Source organism: Phaenicophaeus curvirostris, chromosome 2 (genome assembly GCF_032191515.1).
Source record: "Phaenicophaeus curvirostris isolate KB17595 chromosome 2, BPBGC_Pcur_1.0, whole genome shotgun sequence".
NCBI lineage: Eukaryota > Metazoa > Chordata > Aves > Cuculiformes > Cuculidae > Phaenicophaeus > Phaenicophaeus curvirostris.
Window position 1 is genome coordinate 25,725,272 of NC_091393.1, and position 22,858 is coordinate 25,748,129.

The window sequence follows — 22,858 nt, forward strand, 5'->3', positions numbered from 1 at the left end:
TGAATCAAACCGATAGAACCCATTGGACAGACTTTACTACATCACATTGCTGTCCTCAAGCAAAGATTCTGCCTTAAATTCCTCTGAGATTCATCACTATTGCTTTTCAACGAGACCACAGAAAACCCCAAAGAGAGATTTCAGCCTCATAAGGCCAAATGTAATTTGTCATAGTATAATAATGATGAAATAATGATGAAAAATAATCTGCACTTTTTAATAACTTGTCAAAATCCTATTACCAAACAAAAAGCTAGAAATAACTATTGCCAATATCATATTTAAATAAATTCTTAAGAATAATAATCAAAATAAATTATTACTTAATGGCTGAAACAATCAGGAAAAAGCCCTCATTTCTATACCACCAGCTGCAATGCTGGTATTCCAAAGAAAACATGATTGTTCATTTTCATTTCACACTCCATTAGGAATACAGGTGTAAGAAAAATCTACCAAATAAAAAGTGACATGTTCTGATGGAAAAACACATAATTTTCATTCCCATATCAATATTAAAATAATCAAAAGCAGAAATGCTCAAAATTTTTAAAGGGGGGTTTTGCTTTGTATTTGAAACTCCTGGTTAGCCCAGTTGCTTGATTGCTAAGGAACACATGTGGGTTGCATCTAGTGATCCTCCTAAATAAATCACCATTGTTTGGGGAAGAAATAGATAAAAAGTTCTGTCTGTTGTCATTCTGCCTTTGAAAACTGCACGTTTTACTAAGTCATTTCCTTTTCAGTGGAACTCCCTTCTGCTTTGAAAGGGAGCTGTGTTGAAACTTTTATGGCACAAAAGTTTGTGCTAATTGCTATTTAATATAAACAGCAACTAAATATTCTCTTCATTCATAGACCTCGATACCTGGCAAAAAGAACCAAAGGTCAGATGGTTGGCAGGCTTCATTCCCATAGCCTATAAAACTAATTCTTAGAGCATTTCAGATCAGAATTCTCTATAAATTATAGCTATTGTTACAAAATATTTCTATTGGCAGACAGGTGATCTACGGGGGACAGTTTTCTTCATTGAGGATCAAACCTATAAAATGGTCGTAACTTTGACCAGATAAGCTATGGTTTGGCCATAACCTGTGACACAACAACAACAACAACAAAAGAGGATTCTTGTAGGTTAGGATGTCAAAAACTCTTCATATCCAGATTTTAGCAAGCTAGAAGATGCCTCTATGAGCAGGACAGCTTTGCGAACAACAATCCCTCACTCATTTAGAGGGAAGACTGCAAAAAAATTCTTCGATGCAGGTGTCAAAGAACATTAATAATAGCAACAAAGAGAAAGAGAATTCTGAAGGACTATATACCAATAATAAAACACACAAAAAATGTACCATTAATGCCTTCTTTAAAGACAATGAGATGGCTTCAAACAGTTCACTTCTTCCTTCTTACCAGCACCTCCAGAGGGCTTAATTTAGAAGCTCTTAATAGCCTACCTTTTCGTTCTTCCTTTCCAGAGGCTCCAGCCTTTTCTTTGCAGTAGCATTTGCAGAATGTACTCAAGAACTTGGGACTTCAAAATGATTATTGGAAGAAAAAAAAAAAACAGTAAACACCTGCTGCCCCTGTGGAGATGTGCAAGCTTGTTGTAGTTAAGAAGTGTGTCATCTTTTCACTGTTAAATTTTAAAAAACTTTATAACAAGGACATTATTTTTACCAAACCTACGGAGTTTTTCCCTTGGGTAACACTGCTTCAGAAACCACTGGTCTGAGGATCTCAGTGTACACTTTCCGAGCCTTTCTTGTTTGGGTTAAAAATAGTTGCCAGTGAGTTGTGATAAATGACAGGCTTTTATCTTGCTATCTTTTTGTTTTCTGCTGTCTGCTCCATGGCAATGACAGTTTTTTCACTTGCAATTCTATATTCTTTGCCTTGGTTTCCCTTTCCCCTTCTCCTTCCTGATTTTATAAGTACAAATAGAAGAAAAAGTGATGTGAGACAATCTTTATCTATCTGGTTTTTGATTTTACACATTCCTAGTATCTTTGAAAGATGATCAGCAGACTTCACAACAAAACTGGAGATGCTGCTCTGAGAAGTCATTCTAGAGACTACAGAAAAAAATTATAATGAGGAAGAAGGACTTGAAGATGGCCAAAGGATGATCAGGTTCTGGATAAATCTCACATCAAGAAATCTGTTCTCTCTTGATAAGATGAAGAAGAACCCAATACTTCTAGTACAACTGCGTTGGCAGCCTGTAAATGTGATCAGTAGCAGCACTTCAGAGAAAAACATGGACAGGACTACAGGCTTATGGTATGCTCATCTCAGCTGTGTGTAAGGCAGGAGAATGCTCATTTCCTCTGAAGCTATAACCTCCATCTTCACATATGATGTCAGTGACCATGAATGGCAACAATGAAAGGCAAAGATAACAATAGCAAAGACTGGAATGCCATGGTTTGAGTCTTTAGGTCTCAAATGCACGGTGTAAATGCTTGCATGTTTGCACAAAGTACTGTAAGTAACCAAGAATAGTTTGTTCTTATGAGTTAGGTAAATCAAACACATGCAAAACATCTTTTATACATATGTAAGATTTGTACTGCAAAAAAACTTCCTGCTGTTTATCCTCAGCCACCAGTACTAAGACTAATGAGACATTAGTAAGTACTGAAACTACCAGGATAAAGCTTCTGGTTGAGCCTCACCCAGTCATGCAGTTTGAAGTCAAAAATACTCAAACTAAATTGTTCAGTCTTGAATTCCCAGAAATAATGGTCAATAACATTTCTGCTACTTACCTCTGTATCGAGTTTAATTATATTTAGATTGTAAAAAAAAAAAAACCCCAAAAAAACCCATGCAGAACTTCTTGAAGGGGAAAAGAGAATCTGAGATTTTAGCCCAGGGAATATGAAGATTCTGACTTTGAGATTTAGCTTTGTGTAAGAAAATGAGGAGAAAACATCAGGGAAAAGCAGATAAAAAAGATTTTGAGGAAGAAAGGAGAAAGATGCGTGTCATCATCTGCAGACAGCTTGAAGGCTTTCTCAGGGGCTAGTGAGCCCAAAGGAGACACCTCACATATGCTTTGTACCTCCAGTATGCAAATATGATTACTATGCAAGCCCAATATTAAAAGTGTGTTGCGCTGCAACAGCTGAAGTACTGGAGTTTGGAGCTTTTCAAGTTGAAACATGTTGTGGTGTTTGCCATCATGTTCAGGCCCTGGTTCTGGCTGATGCACAGTCATCCGAGATGACAAACTTTGTTCTGAAGGTGAAACAAAGTCAAGTTCTGTAACCTCAGATGTTGCCACGAGACAAAACTGTTGTCTTCTGGCCATATCTCATCATAGGCACTGGCACTAATCCATTTCCAGGCATCACAGCTCATAAACTCAGAACTATTATGGACTCGATAAAGTCAATCAATACATTAGTTAAGTGAGATGGAATGATTTAGCTCTTAGGGAGAAAAATATAGTGCTTAGTATTTTTTGTTGCTGTTTTTGAGCATCTCAGAATAACAAGGCTCAAGAAAACTGAGTTCAGACAGGCATCCACACCTTGGCACATTCACTTGAAATAGAATCAAGACAACAAAGACTTTTTGGTTTGTTTTAATAAATTGAGAGGTCTTCAAAGTGAGGATTGTTTCTTACTATCTGTTTTACAAAGTCCTCTTTATAGGCTTTTCTTCTGAGACCCAACTTCACACTGAGTACTTCAAGCAACAGCTTGGCAATAGACTGGGTTTGTCCCCTATAAATTTCAGAAGTCAGACTCTAAAGTCAGACTCTAAAGTATCAGCAGATTACTAGCAATTTTTTTTCAAAGGTGGAAAAACCTATAGTGGTTAAATGACTGTTCCCCAGTGCCAAATCTGAACTAGCTATAAAAACATAGTTCAGTGGTAATGGGAAGAAAAGTGCTACACTGGATGCCACAGTACGCATCAAAAATATATTTTGATGCAAATTCTCTTCAATCTTTCATGTTAACTTAAAGTAATAAATGAAACAGCTGCATGTATTTACACGCATCAAAATAGCCAATAATATGTGTTTACATCAATTTTTATGAGGTTTATTTTATCAATGACTCTGCCTTTTATCTTAGAAACTAATTGGTTTATATTTAATACTTCCTTTTTTGGAGAAAAAATATTCACAACATGGGATAGGGAAAGTACTTAAAGAGTACTTATCAGTACTTAAAGAGACCCAAGAATACTTTAATGAAATTGTACACAGGACTCAATATTTCAGTATTCAATACTCAAATACATAATTTCATAGAATAGCTGTTAGATCGTCAGCCTACATCTTCATCTCAGCAAATCTTGCTCTCATCCCAAATGGAAGTTCCTAAGCTGCATGTGCTGCAACTTTTAATTCATTTGTGGGAGGTGTCTCTACCCAGGGGGGTTGGAACAGGATGATCTTTAAGGTCCCTTCCAATCCAAACCATTCTATGATTCTATGATTTTATGAATAAATCCAGAGGCCTCTAGCATAAACTGTGGCAGTTAAAATGTGCAGTGAGAGGACTGTTTAGCATGACTAACAAAAATAGTGACATTATTTCTGACACAGCAAACAAAATAGTAGAAATATTCTTTCAGTAGTTTATTTCTATTAAATTTCATATTTCTTGCAGAAAGACAATGTGTTTGAGATTACTTATTAATTGTGGTAAGGGAAAAAAGTAACATTCTCTAGAAATAGCTCAAAAAAGCATATTACAGTACATATGTCAACTGGTTCTTCTTTCAGCATGGCTGATATGACAAAAGAATGATATGACAAAAATGCGGGTATCACTGATAGATTATTTAAGCCTGTCAGAGTGCAAAGGAAAAGCATCAGCAATAGCATTAATATTCACAGTGACAACTTCTGCTGCTTTCATAATTTAGACTTGACCTCAGTGAGAAATTTGGTGAAAGACTGTTGTGTTCCTGTGCTTCTAGTCTTCTATGAAAGCGCAATAAACCCCCTGCATCAACCCTTAATTGTGATTGCCTTCAAGAACCTACAAATGTTTGATAACTAGGATTTTGCAGACTAGAACTGAGGCACACTGGCAAAGCTGATATGTGTAGAAGTCACTATGGTTACTGCCTACACTTGCTTTGCCTCCAATAAAATCTTTCATTTCCATAAGCATTAAAATTCACCAAATGCACCAAAATTATTCAGACCAAAAAAACACCCCTCTTTGGTTTATAAGTCTTTTAGCAGTGTTGTTTTTTATCTTTTTAAGATTAGACTCCTAGCTGAGGCATATTATTACACATCTGTGTATAAGGACAATTACTGCAGGAGAAACCTTGCGGTGGAAACGCTTCATTAGACCCCAGCTTCAGCAACGTGTGTGGAACAGCTCGCTGCTCTTGGCCAGGGCAAAGGCAGAAAACACGGTACTGGATGCCAGAAAAGAAGCACTAGCTGCGGATTTAGTAAGCCAGATTCAGATGAATACACTTAGTATGACAGTAAATCTTCCCACTTCTAAGAAAATTAAAAGTTGCTCTTCCCTGATTAGATTCCCTGCCTGTTGTACTAAGAAATAGCTATATGTAAACCTAATTTTTTTTTGTTTGCTTTATCTTATAGCAATCAGCATGATTTTTCTTCTCAGTATTCTTACATAAAAGTCAACCTGGATAGACCTTATAATATTTCAAGAATTCACTGTCATTTGGCATACCATAAAATTCTTCTTTAAAATTGTGCCCAGCGGCTGTGTCCTCGACAGTTACTAAGAAACATTTCTTACTGTTATTCTTTTACTGCAGGTAGCTTTCTACTTAAGTTCCTCTTAGCTTGCGAGGTGATTTTGCTCCCTGCTATTGCCTGTTGTTTTAAAAACCTTCCTGAACCACCATCACTGTTCCTCCTATTCTTCCCCTTTTCACCTCGGTACCTTCTTACAGCTAATTGCCTTTAGTCACCAGGTGGCACATCTGACAAAGGTAAATCAATGCACACTTCATCAGTTCAGCTATTTTCCTTCATTTTCCCTGTGTCTGATTGTGCTGCCGATCTCTTTTATGTGCAAGTTCTTCATGTCACTCTTCATACCCTCAATGAGGTCCTTTGAGAAGGTTTCGCTCAGAACCTCTTCTCCCTCTTTCAGGAAGGGCAGAGTGCTCTCTGGGGACACGACATGCAGGGTAGAGTACTTGAAACCTTCAACAGGAATCATGTGGAATTATAGCTGTAGTTTGTAAAGAAGCAATGCTATCAGAGGCTTTTTCCTCCCTCTGAGGCAAGATATACAGTCCTCTCGACACTTAATGGTACATTACCTCTTCCAGCATTGCCAGACCCAAGTACTCAAACACCCCCAAAAGTCACAAACAGAGCTTTCCCAAAATCACAAATGTTTTTCTAAACGATATATATGCAAATTTCACTTGATGTTGACTTTTTACTTGATAGGGTATATTAAGATCAGATTTCCAGCCTGTAAGAACTAAGGAATACCACTACTTTCTTAACCCAATAGAAAAACAAAGTTTTTCCAGTAACCTCTCATTTTCCAAATAACAACCTTCAGCCAATGCATTAAATGTCACATGAAACAACCAATCAGTAGTGGTCAGGTTTTCATGCACAATTTACACTTATGGCAACTAGGTACATTAGAGAGGGAGGAAAATAGTTCTTAGAAGTTGGAAAGACTCAGTTTTTCATGTAAAATATGCCTGAAATTTCATGCTTGAAATCTCCATTGCTCAAAGACGAACATGTCACAAGGCAACTACTTTGTGCCTTCAACAGAAATCATTAATATCTATGTAAGTCATAGAAAGTAGTATGAAAAGTATTGACCAATTCTCTGGTTAACATTTTTCAATATAAATGAGTATGTGAAAAAGTTTTTCCTTCTGATGAAGTTCTACTAAATGTGTTTGTGTCCAGGTTTCAGCAAAAATAGAATAACAGTTTAGTGGGAGCTTATAAAGGCTGAGTAACCACAAAAAGAGAGTACACCAAAAGGCTGATAGTATAAGTAGAATGCCACTCTGACTTTTAAGCTGTCTTCTGTTACTCTTTCCTACTCATGCTCCTGTCTTCCTTCCTGGGAGAAATGCCAAAATATTAGAGTGACCTCTGTATACCAACTATTAAGTATGTCGCATCATGCCACATAAAATATGTTACAAGCTGGCTCGCACAGAAACACATTTTCTTCTGTTTGGGAATACAGTACAATGAAAATGCACAGCCCCAGCTTCTCAGGGTTCAAGATAAATATAGGCTTCATACAGGGGTTCAGCTGCAGCATTACTAGATACAACAGAGTATCTTATGCCATAAACAAGATAATTTATAATGGGAGACTACTTAAGACAAATAAAGACCTTCTTCAGATTACATTAATCCAAGTGATGGATGAAAGTACCTGTAAAGCTATGGATTATGCTTTAGAAATCATTCCAAGTAAAGCTACAAGCACATAGAAGCCATGCCCCCACTTTAGCTGAAGCAAAGACAAATAGAGTGCAGATTCACAACCACAGCAACCGAGTACACGGCATAAGGAAAACACCACTGTAAAGAAGCCATTATCAAATAGAAGACAGCTGAGAGATTTGAGGAGAGAATGAAGATGTTGAGGAGAATGGCTCGTTCATTCATTGAGAATGAAAGACTGGAAGATGCTCGGAGACAAAGTGGTGAACAAGAAGAGGTAGCAGAGAAAGGGATGGAAGTAGGGATAAAAGTCTTCGCTATAAACAGGGAACTCTGCCCTGCAGTCTATTCTACCATATCCACATCTGCAAGACATGGAGAGGAGAGTTTGTAATTGTTATCCACTGCCATGCTTGAGCTGAAGGAGGCTGCTGACCAGTCTTGCAGCAGAAAGATTTCATTTTTAATCTTCGTGCTTGCAGTCAACTCTTGTAAGATAAGTGGACAGCTCCATCTAGAGGGCAAATAGTCCCTCAGCTGTTAAAAGAGCATAATTGCGACTCTAATGTCTTTTATTTACCCACAGGTCAGCATGTACTCAAACCAGCATTCCGAGCCACCGTCCCTTTGGCAGGGATTTCCAGCAGGAGGGAGTAAGCCTCAGCCATCTCATCTTCTGCAAACTCTGCATGGCTGAAATCAAGCTTTCCGCGAAACGTACTTCTTCAGCTGGATGGCGTCCAACACCAAGCCTGACAGATCAATTTTGCGGCATCCCTAAAGTGCCACAGACTGAAGGCTGCCCTCATTCTAATGAGCAGAATGGGTCCCAAAGGCAAAGGGTTCGTGAACTCCTCACCACCAGCGACTCATAAGAAAGTATTTCACACTAATATCTTAATAAATACATTTATATTCATTAGCAAACAAAGCATCAGTAGTAAATATCATAGAATCATAGAATCCCTAGGTTGGAAAAGACTTTTGTGATCACCAAGCCTAACTGTACCAGTCCACTACTAAATCATATCCCTAAGCAGTTAAAGAAACATTTTTTTAAGAGCTGAGATTATCAAAGAGGATGTTTATAATCCTCTCTGCTGCAAATGTTTTCTCTGCTGAACAAAGAACAAGCCTTTGTTTTCTATCAATCAATTAACTTGTATCTCCAGCAATATACTAATACTATTAAGGAGCCTGACAATCCAGAGAGCACCAAATCACACACTTCAAAAATGATGATATGCAAGTCTAACTTCATCCTCTCCACTGCTGGGATGTGGACTCTGTGCCAAGCTATTGTCACAGAACAGCTCCTCTTCTATACTGCTCAGGACTTAAAAAATGCCTTTGAGTTGATGTGTCTGAAGTCCGTTTTCTCCCTGTCATGGGCCAAAACAATGTAATTTTAAAAGCTTAAATCCACTGTAGCTTACTGTACTCTTGTAAGGGCTTATTTAAATAGGCAACCAGTTAGATCAATACTATTCTTCCCTTTCACTGTTTTTCAAGCTCACCGGCTATGTATCACCAAATACGCACTTTTTATAAATCAATATATTTAGATTCAGACAAGCTGTGTATCTGAGCAACAGCACAGCAAGGAGAGACTGTTGTCTATGCACTAAATTTTCTCACATTACTCATTTATTATACAATAGCGTTCTAATTTTACCCATCACTTTCTTGGTGTTTCTTAGTGAGGATGAAAATTTTGACTCAAGTAAGTTTACATTTTTCCTAGTGATGCATTGAGCAAGTTCATAGAATCATAGAATAGCCTGGATCAGATGGGACCTTAAAGATCATCCAGTTCCACCCCCCTGCCATGGGCAGGGACACCTCCCGCTGGGTCAGGTTGCTCCAAGCTCCATCCAACTTGGCCTTGAACACCTCCAGGGATGGGGCAGCCACAGCTTCCCTGGGCAACCTGGGCCAGAGCCTCACCATTCTCATGGTGAAGAAATTCCTCCTTAACGCCCTTTATCCTTTAAAGTTTAATTCCACAATTGCCTAGTCATACCTTAACCTATTCTGTTTCTGTATTTTTCTAATTTAATATGTATTTTATCAATAAGAATATAAAGTTAAATAAACAGATGCGGACACAAAACATTTTATAATTCGAGGTTTGGTTTTGGTTTTTTTTAAGGGGCATATTTCTCATGAAGCATGGATTTATTTCTGAGGGATTCAGTGCTTAAAAAAAATTAGTAAACTACACAGTCATCTCTTCCCTGACTTCTCCCTGCTTCAGGAATTCAGATTCAGTTTGCTGTTATTCAAAACAAAATTGGTTGCAGTGATGAGTCATACTTTTATGGTAGTAAAGAATATAAGAGATATGTCTGTTTATGTAGCACATGTATAATAGAGCATTTGAAGTTTTTTAAGGTGTCTTCTAACTGAAGTGCAAGAGCACGGATGAAAAGCGAGCTCGATGGTGGCGAAGAAAGAGCCCAGTGGACTCTCACAGGTCTGCAAATTCATACATATATTGCATAATGGCACTGAATCTGTATAAACATCTGTGCTAAGAGTTGGGTACTAATCAAAGGAAAACACCCGAGCTGACCTCTGCGCAGCTCTACTGATTAGCAATCACTTATGCTCAAGGACATTCCCACCTTGCAAGCTCAGCTTCATTGCTTGGCTTCAGACCCAGAACAGACCAGGCCTTGAGCAATTCCTGCTTCTTTGCAGTGTCCAGCTTTGCAGCATCCAGCATGGATTTGAATCAATATCTCAAAACCCAGAAGTGGTCAAAACCCAGCTAGGTCATCACAGAAGTGGCACCATTGGTGTAGATCTGAAACGTATCCCACAGTCCTCGTCTTTACTTGGGTGGTCCAAAACTGAGGAAGATAGAGGTGAGAGATGGCTAACAGGCTTTTATTATTTCAATAAGGTTTTGGAAGAAGTCTTCTTATGAAAAACTCAATGAATCTATTCGGATAAAAGAGAAGAACATCCTACGTCAAGGTACAGTGCTCAGAAAGGTAAATAAAGCGTGGAGGATGAGGTAGCATGTTCAGAAAGATGAGGAAGATGGTCTGTTCTGGTGTACAACTAAATAAGTGTTATAGGGTAATGACTATTATGCAAGATCACCCTACCTGCTAGTCATTCTCACAGGGTATTTAGAGAACACTACATGGGAATGGTGAGAATCTGAGTGAGGGTACTACCAGGAGGAGGCTGCTTAAAGATAATTGACAAAAATTTAACATAGCCCTTTCTATAAGTCAGGAGCACGCATGACACAAAATCTCACTCTTCTGTGATATTTGGAAGGATTTATTCCTTTGTTGCTCTAGCTGAAAACGGTAGAAAATATGAACAGTGACTTCCGGAGACTGAATCACAGAAGTATCCACAAGTGCAATCCCAAAACTTCAAACATCAAAATCGGAACAAAACTGAGACTATTTCAGTCATTGTAGATCAATGTTCCTAGTCTAAATTAGTCAGCTGCCTGTTATGCAAGATCACCCTCCCTGCTAGTCATTCTCACAGGGTATTTACAGAACACTACATGGGAATGGTGAGAATCAGAGTGAAGGTACCACCAGGAGGAGGCTACTTAAAAAAGAACATACCGCATGCATTTCCAGGCAGACATTTAAGTAGATACTTCTATAAAGTATTTACTTTTTCACATTCCATCATATACGCGTGCACACATACATATATACACACATGCAGGTAACTTGGAAGGAAGGAATGCATTAATATGTTTAAGAAATATTTCTAAGGCAGAAAATATTTCTGTTACTTTTGAATAGCACAGGTTTATTTGGAAAGAGCTTTCAAAATGCAGCCTTTGGAGAAAAGTATTTCACAAATCCAACTGATTCTCTCAAAGCTTATTTTGCCGTGATAACATTTACTGGAGGAGGAAAACGGAGAAGACAAGTCAGGGAAATTTGGTTTTATATCAAGGCAGTGGATTCAAATCTTTCTTCTTCCAGATGTTTGAATCAATTTACTGATTAAGTTGTAAAACATCTCATTAAAAAGGTCAGAACCAAACACACAAAAGATATTTTAGTACAATGACCTGTTGCTCTTCTGCTCCCTTTCTATCTCGCGCTATCATTTACTTACCCTAGCTGGCTTGGGGTTGAGAGATAGTTTCATCTGTATGGGTTAATTTTTACCTGCTTAGCTCATGGTAAAAGTATCCTTTTGGGGAAAAAAAAGAACATATGGGATGTGAACATAAAGTGGGCTAGCTCGAAAAATCTCTTTGAACAGCCTTTTGCTGCTTGCATCATGTGGCAGCATCGCTCTGAGTACAGAGTTCTCTCAATTACTTTTCTATCTTTGCACTCATAAAGAAGCCAAGGAAGAGAAGACAAATAATGCTCTGATTCTTCATCATTATTTTTAAAATCTGTTTTCGTATTTATTTTTTTAAGAGGTATAGTACATGAATTAAAAGAAGTTTGATTCATTTTATTTACACAGACTACAATCTCACCTGCACTGATTGAGGGTCCATCTTATTTGCTAAGTCTCAGGACAGGGAACTGGGATTGTCAAATCAAAACAAGAGTTAGTCTACTTTTGTTTGATAAATAGCAGTATTTTTCAATAGAATCTGACCAAGAATACAGGAGTTCCAGTAAAGCCCGCCAAACTCCAAATGGACTCCCTGATGATTTGTTACAACTTGAGATAACACTGAAAGCAAGTGCAGCCAAATTAGTACTTGTATTCCGTTCAAATAAAATGGACTATAATATAAATAGATCAAATTTGGGCCCAGATCCTGCAATTCACTATGCAGGCAGACTGGCAAGTGCAGAATCAGCACTTTGGTGAGCAGAAATTTAATGAGGGAAAGCTCAAAAAAAAATCAAAAAGAATTGCTAGAAGAAAAAGATTGATATCCTGCACATAACTAGAAATATTTGCTAAATACCACAGATGTTAATAGACGATATAGGAGTATTTATTTCCAGCCTGTAAAGGATTGTCTTAATGTAGTGAAAAAGAATTTCATGCAACAATGTGTCAAGCTGGCTCAGAAAAAGATCTAAAATAAGTCTGACAGTCTATGTTTACCCACAGCAAAGTGAATGTTTCAATAAGTATTAACCAGTCGAAGAAGCAGTGAACGTCCTGAGCACAAGACAAGTGACAGAGATTTTGGAAGACTGAACATGAGAGAGAAGGAGTGGAAGGTTAAACATACAAATCCCAGAAAGAAAGGAGTCTTAAAATGCTGGGCTTTTTTTGAGAATTGCAGCCTACAATGCAGTTCCTCTGCTTCATGTTTGCTTTGAGTTTAAAAAAAAAAAGAATCCATTTGTTATTCTTAAAGAAGAAATTTTATAAAGAAATCTATTTATGTTAACACAATAGGTTGCATCATGTTATATAAATAAAACCTTATACTGTGACACAAGGATCTGCTAGGAAAGTCAGAAATTTGACTGAAAGAGATGCTGTGAAAAATCTGCAAACCTGAACACCAAGGAGAGAAACGAAACAAAGAAAACAGAACAGGTTTCTAGACATTTTACAGAGAAAAATATGTACAAATAATAAAGGAACAACAGCAATAACAACAACAACAACAACAAAAAGCCTTACCATGATGTTTGCACAACTGTGTGTCTGTAGCCCATGCTATAAATGTGGGTACCTTCTATTCCCATCATCTCAGCCCCTCTAGTGGCCAGTACCTGAAGATCTTGCCTTCAGGAGGGACAAGATCTATCAGTATGTACCATTTGCTGCTGCTCCTGTATCTTGTCAGAGATTTTTTTCTTAATTGTGTAATTTTTTCTGGAGATATAACTTGTCACCTTTTATTAGCATTTTAGTCACTGCTGCTGCGACGTGCATACGTTTAATTGCTAAGCAACAAAGAGTAAGCTCTGCACAGCACATTCAATTACTGCATCCCCTGTGCCATGCATTGTTACTAGTGCACTTACATAATATGAAATACAAAAAAAAAAATGGTAAAAATATTTATTTCTGTTTCCATAGCATCTAGAAGCCACAATCTGGAAGCCGGCTCCATCATGCTAGCCACCAGGCAGAGAGCTAACAACAGAACCTGAGCTCCACTGAACTGATGCAAAGTGGAGAAAAGTTAAAAGTAGAACTGAGTTTCAGCATATGTGTGGGTGAAAAGGCTAAATTTAAGGCTCAGGGGTGACTACTCACCTACAACGAGAAGACGATGTCTTTTGGACATTAGAGAACTGTTCCTGTGGCTAAAATACATCAAACCGGAGGAATTTCTTAATGATTAAGAGTGGTGAGGGCACAGGTTGCCCCAGGAAGCTGTGGCTGCCCCATCCTTGGAGGTGTTCAAGGAAAGGTTGGATGGGGCTTGGGCACCTGATCCAGTGGGAGATGTCCCTGCCCATGGCAGGGGGGTTGGAATTGGATGGGCTTTGAGGTCTCTTCCAACACAAATCATTCCACAATTCTATGATTCTATGAAATACTCGAGGCATTTGTCAGCATGGTGGCCTCAAGGCACAAAACAACAACATGTTGTGAAAGATTATCAGTCTGGAAGGAGAAATGCATCTCCACTTTATAAAAAATAACCTCTCTTTTCTCTTCAAGGTGTAGTACAGGCAGGGCAGGCAGTATTTTCTCACCAAAACTCACACTTCGCTGTCTATTTTTCCAACCCAAGTGCCCATTTACCCCTTTAACTGAAGGGCACTGCCTTCAAAATCTGAGTTTGGCGTGAACATGGATTTCTGACTTTATCCTAAAACACTGCAATTCTATCTTTCATTTATTGAAGAACAGGTATATTTACCAAAGAGTTCTCTTTACTCTGGAAATGTAAAGGAGCAGTGATCTATTATTGCTCTTGCCATGATTACTAATCATTATCCCATCACAGTATTCACTGTATTTCTAAATAGACCCTATCTGCAATACTCATTGGGAAGAGAAGCTTGGAAAATGAAACCATTGTTGTGTAGATATTCAAACTTTCACAACCTCATACAACTCTCTTTATTTCTGCAGCTAGATGGGAGTTTAGCTACTGGGCCTGATGCTCGCCGTGTCTTTTTGACATATTCCAGCAGCCTCAAAAAGATGCAAGCTGGCTCCAATCAACCAGTTGGGAAGATCTGGTAAAATCCACACAAACTTTATTTCAGGACATTATATGCCAAGAATTACAGCAGATGCATTTTTAACTTAGAGTCATAGAATCACAAAATCATTTAGGTTGGAAAAGGATTTTAAGGTCGTGGAGTCCAACCATAAACCCCACATCACCAAGTCCACCATTAAACTATGTCCCTTAATGCCACATCTACACATCTGTTAAATACCACCAGGGATGAAGACTTAACCACCTCCTTGAACAGCTTGTTTCAATGATTGACAACCCCTTCTGTGAGGAATTTTTTTCCTCATCTCCAATCCAAACCTCATCTGACACAACTTGAGGCCATTTACTCTTGTCATATTGCATGTCACCTGGAAGAAGAGCCTGACACACACCTCACTACAACCTCCTTTCAGGTAGTTGTAGAGAGAAGTGAGGTGTTCCTTCAGCCTCCCCTCCTTCAGACTAAACAATCCCAGTTCCCTCAGACGCTCACCTAAGACTTGTGCTCCACATCCTTCAACAGCTTTGTTGCTATTCTTTGCACAAGCTCCAGCCCCTCAATGTCTTTCTTGTAGAGAGTGGCCCAAAACTCAATACAGTATTTGAGGCGTGGCCCCACCAGGGCCAAGTACAGATGGACAATCACTTCCCTGGTCCCGTTGACCACATTATTTCTCATACAAGCCAAAATGCTGTGGCCTTCTTAGCTCCCTGGGCCACCGATGGCTCATATTCAGCCAGCTGTTGATCAACATCCCCTGACCCTTTTCCACCACGTAGCTTTCCAGCCCCTCCTCCCCAAGTCTGTGGCATTGCATGGGGTTGTTATGATCCAAGTGCAGGACCCAGAATTCACCTTGCTGAACCTCATACAATTTACCAGGGCCCATGAATCCAGCCTGTCCAGATCTGTCTGCAGAGCCTTCCTTCCCTCAAGCAGATGAACAATCCTGCCTAACTTGGTGTCATCTGCAAATTTACTGATGGAGCACTCAATCCCCTTATCCAAATCATTGATGAACATATTAAACAGAACTCGCCTCAACACTGAGCCCTGGAGAACATCACTTTTAACCAATTGCCAACTGGGTTAAACTCCACTCACCGCCAGTCTTTCAGTCCAGTCATCCAGCCTATTTTTTACCCAGTGAATAGTGCACATGTCCAAGACATGAGCAGCAAGTTTCTCCAAGAGAATGCTGTGTGAAACAGTGCTAAAGGCTTTACTAAGGTCTAGATAGACAACATCCACAGCCAGGTATTTGGTCTATGAGTCCAAAGGACCAAGAGGAGTGCTAGGAAAATAGGCAGTTGCTATTAAATAATGGGCAGTCATGTACACATGAACAGCACCAATACTTCCTCTGGGTTCCAGCATTTTTATATACAAAGAAAGTGAGCTTCTCTAGTAGTTAATGAGTCCTGTCTCGTTTGGAAGGCCCTAGTTAAGGGCCGTGTTTGTGTCCTGGGCACACTGTCCTTTATACTCTCATGGGAAACCAAACAGCATTCTTCTAAATGAACCACAGCAGGAACCCACAAAGAACATTATCAAATTCCTAAACTAATTACTTAAAGCAGTACTTAATCATACAAAGTACTTCTGCATTAAGCTACTCAAAACATTAATTATTTAACCCCTAAAATATCTTCGTGGATATATTTTTTTACTGTTATTTCATAAGAGGGGGTGCAGATGCTTGGAAAGCCATGTATTTCCAAGAACTACAGAGTGAAATGCCACAGCCTCTTGATCCAAAACAGATACCATGAACCAGCTGCCAAATGGGAAACCATGTTTCTGCTTCCAGGGTGACTTCAGATGAATTCTGTACAGAAATGATACAGAGATTTGTGAGGCAAATACAGGAGAAAATTACTATTAGAAGGAGCTACTAGAAGGAGCTCAGTGATTTTCTTATGATCCAGAATCCTGTGGCCTCTCAGACTAAGAATTCAAAAAAGGTAGCACAGAAAACAAGTCTCTCATCACAAACCCACTGAATGAGGTAAATTAATGGCATATTACATTATACTTTTTGTGCTGATAAGAACTTAATCTTTTTCTTCTATTTAACTTCCTAGCTTTCAAAAACCACTAAATGAATAGGTGTGCTTGTACATCTCATAGCACACAGTTCATTTCTGAATTCTTACATTGGACATTAATGGTTTTTAGGGTACTTAGCTCAAGACAGCAAGATTTTTCCTAAGCATCAATCTAAATATTAAACACATCTGGGCCCAGCACGGCCTTCATGACTTCTGTAACACAAACAACGTCAAAAAACTTTCAGGGTCCAACACTTAATGATTACTCCAGCATGACTGTCAAGCATTCAGCACCCAACGTAGTCCCCAGATTTGAGCTGCAGTGACAACACGTGTGATATAGTCAACAAGGAATAAAAAGGTTACATACGACCATTTCTATCTCACATTTTACAGCACAGTGTTCTGATAAATGCTTTGTTATTCCCACGTTTTTATACCTGCCCTTTCATTCCATCAAAGAATTATAGTCATAATCTGTTCTGAGTTCATGAGGAAAGTATATAGGCTAAGTATATTCAAGCGTACAGGCTTTGATAACATGCTTGCCCTTAATAACGTGTTTTGACTCTTTGTCAGTCCTGAATTGGTCAGGCAGTTGGATTAGATGATTGCTGTAGGTCCCTTCCAGCAAAAATTAATCTATTCTACTCTGCTGTGTTCTGTTCCATTCTATTCTGAAGTGCTGGTGACAGCAGCCAGGGCAGGCAGGGTAGTGCCCCAATCCAGCAGCAGTGAAAAAAAGCCCTGGGCTATTGCAGTATGGGAGGGGAACATTTTCTTTTCCCTACAGAGCATCGTTACTGAGAATGTCTGCTTCCAATAATAATGAAAAGGGAAAATAAGCATGCGTTTTCCACACTCTTAACTTGCCTTTGTCCAAAAGGGCACTGACAGCAGTAGGAGCCTTCACTCACACTTCCTACATCATGAGGGTTAATGGGGCCACCACCTAAATGAGGTGGCAAAACAAGCCTTACTGGCCTCAGAAAATGATCTTTTTCTGAAAATACTAAAATTTAACAGTTTTCTTCCTATTACAATGACATTTTTCAGGAGCTGGATTTATCTTACACAGACCACCAGCAACAAGATCATTCTCAGACAGTACTAAGCTCTACATATATTCCTTACTCAAAACAACTTCAAAGATGTGTCATAGAAGACTGACTCCAAGCCAAATTAGAACTGTGGATTACAAAGACATTTTCAAAAGGTGTGTGTGTGTAAAAAGCTCAAAGATATTTCTCAGTTCAGGAAACAACACATGCGCTTTGGTTCCTTTTTTTTCTTTGCAGACAGATCATTCAAAAGAAGCCAAAACCACACACTCACTGAGAAAAAGCACATGGAGCAACCAATGGGGTTCTTCCCCAACTGCAATGCTTTAGACATAATTAACTCAGCAGCTCCCACAGTTATTCCTGAATTATTATTTTCACTTTTTCTATATCCACCATTTTTGTGAGGTATGTCTTTAAACTAATCTTATAATTTATATATGATTTGCACACCCGTTTTTGACCCACCAGTGCAGGGAAAGAATTTTGTCCTTTTTCTAGTCTAGAAGTACTCACAGGACAGACAGCAGCTAAATAAGGAGCTGAAAAATATCTGTGAATTTATCGTTGCAATATTATTAATTTAAGCCTTCTATAGTAGTTTGTTAGGGATGTGCGTGAGGTAATGGAACATCATAGGAATTTCTGTAATTTAGCACCTCAGAGCAAGAAACAGCAGAAGAAATCTTCAAGCACTTGTTTCCAAATCAGTGCTTCTTTGCTTGTAAGGTAGAAGCAGGGAATGTTTTATTTGCAGTATTTCAGAAAAGACTAAATGCAGCTCAGATGGCAGAACTTTTAGAATTTGTATAAATACTTTGAACCTGTTAAAATTTGGTACTATTTATGCATTACAGAAAAAGGATCTTCAGGTCCTGAAACAGTGAGGTGTGGTTAACCTCTATTATAGTCTAAATTTTGCTGTCATAACAGTAAATGAAAACTCCTTCCTAATTCCAAATATTTCAGTGAGTTGAAGATGGGTCATAGGGGGTGGGAGGATGACTCCGCATAATCAGTATCAATCATATAGGGGCAAGGGGATCTCAGTAAAATTCTTGGGATAATTCAAATCTTAGAGCACTATCTCGCTGCACAGAGGCAACAAATACTTGATGAAATCTTATCATTCTGTAGAAGGCACTTTGTGGTGTACATCAGTGAGAGAGATCTTTGCCTCCCAGCTCCATTTGCTCAATACAAGAACAAAACACTAATACTGACAAATACAAATTTTCAGTGGTCTTTGTTAAGACATACACATTTGTTTATGTAGGACAAAACTGAAAGGCTCTCATCTGTGTTTCCCAGGGGAAAAGGAAGGGAGGAGGCAGGAGTTAAAACTGCTTTGAATGCAGAATTCTACTCTGTGTACCTGTAGCCATCTACCAGTGTGACCATGCCACTAGCTGCATGACGTTTGGTAAGTTTGCTTTGTCTTGGATTAATCCCAATTAATTCTTCAGGGCATAAAAGAGAGATCTGTTAGAAAAAATAACAAACGACAAACCAGTAATTAGAAAAATTCAGATATTGGAGATCTGACTGATTTTCTTCAGAAAGAATACTCACTAGGCTGTAAAAGTCTTCATTTTTTTTTCCTAAATAATGAAGGTATTTGATGAGGTGCAGTTTGCATTCTTACTTTAATAAAAGGGGGAACAGTTTTGTCCTATAGGTTCTAATGTGAAGAAGAAAACTGTGATGTTCTACTGGCACACCAAAAAAAAAAATGGTATCTGAAGTAACATCATATTTTGTACGATTTAAAACTAAGTACAGCAGAATTATGCAGCATCCTGCCCTTCACCAGCACTGATAAACATCAAGTGTTTTCACAAATGGAACAATAGCATCCATTATGATGTCTCAGAATAGGTATACTTCATAATTAACATTATTAGAAGAGGAAAGCTTTTTTCTGTAAAAGCAGAGCAGTTAAGCGACATTCATACTACCTACCATGCAGTCCATTAACCTCAGCAATTTTAAGTAGCGTCATAGTCATCCATGGCATTTCAGATTTCTCACAGCTTCAAATCTGTGGGCAGCTTCACAAGATTTTTGCAAAGTTTCTCATGACTAGGACATCTGTAAATTCCCTCCAGACCTTTCTTCAATTCATCTCTTGTTACGCACTCAGTAATTCACATCTCTGAATAAGGATAAATGTACATGCTTAAAACCATGCTCTACTTAACACAGTATCTTTTTATTTTAATTTATTGATAATTTTAGGTGCTGTAAGATATTAAAAACATACTGTTCCTTAATCTTACCATTTTTCCCCTTTCAGAATGAGATATGATGAGCAGCATTCCCAGCTGAGTCTCATAGTAAGAAGTCAAACCAATCAGATACCAATCTTCTGGCTTTTACCACCTAATCCACCATTTAACATACGTGTCTTCAAAGGTTTTAGCAACCTCACTATTTAGGTGAAAAAAAATGCATATATTTTTATAGGCATATGAAACAGTGCAACACTGTCTGATGTGTTGCTTAGAGACAACAGCTGAGAGCAGAATCCTAAAATATTTAAGAAATTTCAGTATTTTCCGAGTATCTGTGGCTAGTATTTTAATGTTCTGGTTTCACACTTTTTAAAAGCGATTTCCAGTCCTGCAGATGGTAAAGATAACCCACTTCTCTTCAGGAAAGTAGCCACTGAAAATTCTCTCTTTTGGTTTTTAATTTCCACTTAGTTGTTCTCGAGTACTGCCTCTCTCCTGAGGTTCATTTTGCTGAATTTTATTTTAGTTCGATAACTGTGAAAGAAAGAGTAAAAAAATTTCTTAAATTCAGTGTCAAACTTTCTTCCTGGTTCTGTACTTGGGAAATACGAAGGGTGGCTGGTTTTGAATAGGGTAGAGTTAATTTTCTTCATCGCAGCTGGCATGGGGCAATGTTTTGGGTTCGTACTGAAGAAAGTGTCGATAACGCAGGGATGTTTTCATTATTGCTGAGCAATGCTTGCACAGACTCAAAGCCCTTACCCCTGCCACCTAAGAGCAGTTGGGAATCGATTCTGATTTCATCAGCAAAGTGAAGCACAGCTGCTATAACACTTAAAAAAAAAGTTACCTCTCTTACAACGTACTCCTAGTCCTGCCTCCTTGACATAATTACTTCTGTAATTCTGATACAGATATGTGAGATGCCTATTTGAAGAAATACAAGATAATGATGTTAAAGGAATTCAGAAATCAGCATGCACAGAAGAGGATGCCGCCTCTTTCTCTCTGGCTGGCAGTGATAAATAATGTTGCGCTGCATAACTCAATGTAATACAATATGAAAAAATATTTAGATTCTCTGAGCACACAAACGTCTAAGAAATGCAAAATACGCTGGATCTTATACCCATATACACCCAATCTGCATTATTGCTAGAGGAGGAAAAGAATATATGCACTCTCAGAAATCAAATCCTACCTATCCAACTTGTTATTCACCTTGTGTGATGCAGACTGTAGACATAGAGGCTCTAAATGGTAACTTTAATGGGTTTGGATTATCCATAAAAAGCTTTGCATCTCAGCTGCTTTAGGATTTTGAGTCCAAGGTTCAGGAAGGAAAGTCCTGAATTTTGAAGGACTACATGTGCCTGTATGCTCAGGAATGGAGATTTGTGATCCGAAAACAAGGGAAAGGTGGTTGGTTTTGATGTTGGTTGCACTATGAAATTCAACTTGTGCAACTAAGAAGTAAATCACAGTGGCTCTTCTTTCATGGCAGTTAAAATTTACCAACTCAGGCAGCAATCATAACAAACAGCTTCACTTCATTACAATTATGCCATGCCAAACCACACTATGCTGTCATAAAACTCTTTTATGGTCTCACAGCTTTCCTACTTTCTATCCTGGCCCTAGCTGAAGGACACAAAGGCTTGTAGTGATAGGACCAAGGGCAACGGGTATAAACTGGAGAGGGGCAGATTTAGACTAGACATAAGGAGGAATTTCTTCACCATGAGAGTGATGAGGCCCTGGCCCAGGTTGCCCAGGGAAGCTGTGGCTGCCCCATCCCTGGAGGTGTTCAAGGCCAGGTTGGATGGGGCTTGGGCAGCCTGATCCAGTGGGAGGTGTCCCTGCCCATGGCAGGGGGCTTGGAACTGGATGATCTGTAAGGTCCCTTCTAACCCAAACTATTCTGTGATTCTATGACACTTTTTGACACTGCGATGCCCTAAGTCACAGGGATTTCTGGAAAAGGGCTCTCTAGAAACTGCTAGAGCCACCGTGTCCCTGGCTATGCGGCAGAGCCCATCAAACCCTGCAGAAGGCGGGGGAGACAGCTGCTGCACCAGTCTCCGCTCTCTGCAGCTCCCACGGACGCCTTAGTTCTGCTCCCACAGCCCACAGAGATGCTCTGAGTCACAACTCATAACGTAAAACTTCCGTCTGCAGGAAGGTTCCTCCTTTGCAAGAATAAGAGACGATAGTGTGACAAGGGGAAAAAAAACCAGAATGTGGCTTTCATCTAAGGAATCATGCAGTCAACGTCCTGCACCCTTAGTGAGCTCCGTATTTAATATAAACTTCTCCAAAACTGGGGGGAGATGGACTTCATATTTGCTTGACATAGAATCATAAAATCATAGAATGGTTTGAGTCGGAAGTGACCTCAAAGACCATCTAGTTCCAACCTCCTGCCATGGGCAGGGACACCTCCCACTGGATCAGGTGGCTCAAAGCCCCATCCAACCTGGCCTTGAACACCTCCAGGGATGGGGCAGCCACAGCTTCCCTGGGAAACCTGTTCCAGTGCCTCGTCACTCTTATCATGAAGAAATTCCTCCTTATGTCTAGTCTAAATCTGCCCCTCTCCAGTTTATACCCATTACCCCTCATCCTATCACCACAAGTCTTTGTGAACAGTCTCTCCCCAGCTTTCTTGTAGCCCCTTCAGGTACTGGAAGGTCTCTCAGAGTTCTCCTCAGAGCCTTCTCTTCTGCAGGCTCAACAACCCCAACTCTCTCAGCCTGTCCTCGCAATGAGAAGTGCTCCAGCCCTCTGATCATCCTTGTAGCCTCCTCTGGACCGGTTCCAACAGCTCCATCTCCCTCTTATGTTGAGGATTCCAGAACTGGACACAATACTCCAGAGGAGGTCTCACAAGAGAGGAATAGAGGGGCAGAATCACCTCTTCGCCCTGCTGGCCACGCTGCTTTTGATGTAGCCCATGACACAGTTGGCGTTCTGGGCTGTGAGCACACACTGCCGGCTCATGTTTTGC

At 39.3% G+C, this 22,858-nt stretch overlaps 1 protein-coding gene and 1 long non-coding RNA gene across 14 annotated transcripts in view; both read right to left on the reverse strand.

The window, feature by feature from the left end:
• Positions 1–22,858, reverse strand: part of DLGAP2 (DLG associated protein 2) — a 478,034-nt gene that overhangs the window by 339,016 nt on the left and 116,160 nt on the right. For 2 of the 13 annotated variants that reach the window (XM_069851576.1, XM_069851573.1), the window contains exon 1: positions 13,001–13,082. The exons of 8 other annotated variants lie outside the window; for them this stretch is intronic. The gene's annotated coding sequence lies outside the window, so the exon portion shown is untranslated. Of the gene's footprint in view, positions 1–13,000; positions 13,087–22,858 lie in introns of those variants that run through there. 3 more of the 13 variants (XM_069851582.1, XM_069851584.1, XM_069851577.1) reach the window with 3 other exon arrangements.
• LOC138717781 (uncharacterized) lies at positions 19,194–20,591 on the reverse strand. Its single transcript, XR_011336937.1, has 3 exons — positions 19,897–20,591; positions 19,580–19,772; positions 19,194–19,326 (listed from the first exon to the last, which is right to left on the reverse strand). It is a non-coding gene; the product is annotated as an uncharacterized lncRNA (long non-coding RNA).